Genomic DNA, 716 nt, shown 5'->3' with positions numbered 1-716 from the left:
GAGTTTAGGTTATTGCACTGTAGGCCTTCTACAGGGTTGTCTTTCACCAGCAGCATGTTCTCATAAAACACAGAATGGAACTACACATTTCCCCACTAAACGAGCACAAAGGCTCTTCTTTCATACAAATGAGTTCTCTCAACATATGAATTCACTGATCTCTCTTATTGAAGCTACATAAAGCTTCTTTCCAAACCATACACCTCACCTTTAATAATCAATATTTCCCTTCCACTTGCTCAGCTTTCAAGGTCATATGTTGAACAGATTATTCACACTTTTAGAAATCTCCTCTTAGGCTGAGGCTAGCACTGACATTATGAGGAATTTAAAGCAAAAACACACTGAACCCAGCTTGGGGTTGACTTGCCAATGGAATCTTAGGCCAAAAAAAAAAAAAAGAAAGAAAGTGTTGTTTGTCCAAAGTAAAAGGGTAAATAAAATCATTCCTAGGCTTTTAAAGAAGCTATTACATATAGCAAAGTAAAAGAAAGATTACTTGATGACAGTGGCCTTTTAAAATCTTACAGAGAGCAGGAGCACTAAGCAGTTAGCCAAAGGCTATCTATATTCTGCTACTCTTACACGTGCTCCTAGCTCCTGCTTTAGAAAATGTCCTTTCACAGTCATGGCACTGTGTTCAGAACACGGAACAATTACCTGTAATCCTACACGCTATCGTATCCATTGATTCCATGCAGTAGCTTTTAAAAATA

Source organism: Cygnus olor, chromosome 17, assembly GCF_009769625.2.
Source record: "Cygnus olor isolate bCygOlo1 chromosome 17, bCygOlo1.pri.v2, whole genome shotgun sequence".
Lineage (NCBI taxonomy): Eukaryota > Metazoa > Chordata > Aves > Anseriformes > Anatidae > Cygnus > Cygnus olor.
This window is presented reverse-complemented; position numbering follows the sequence as displayed.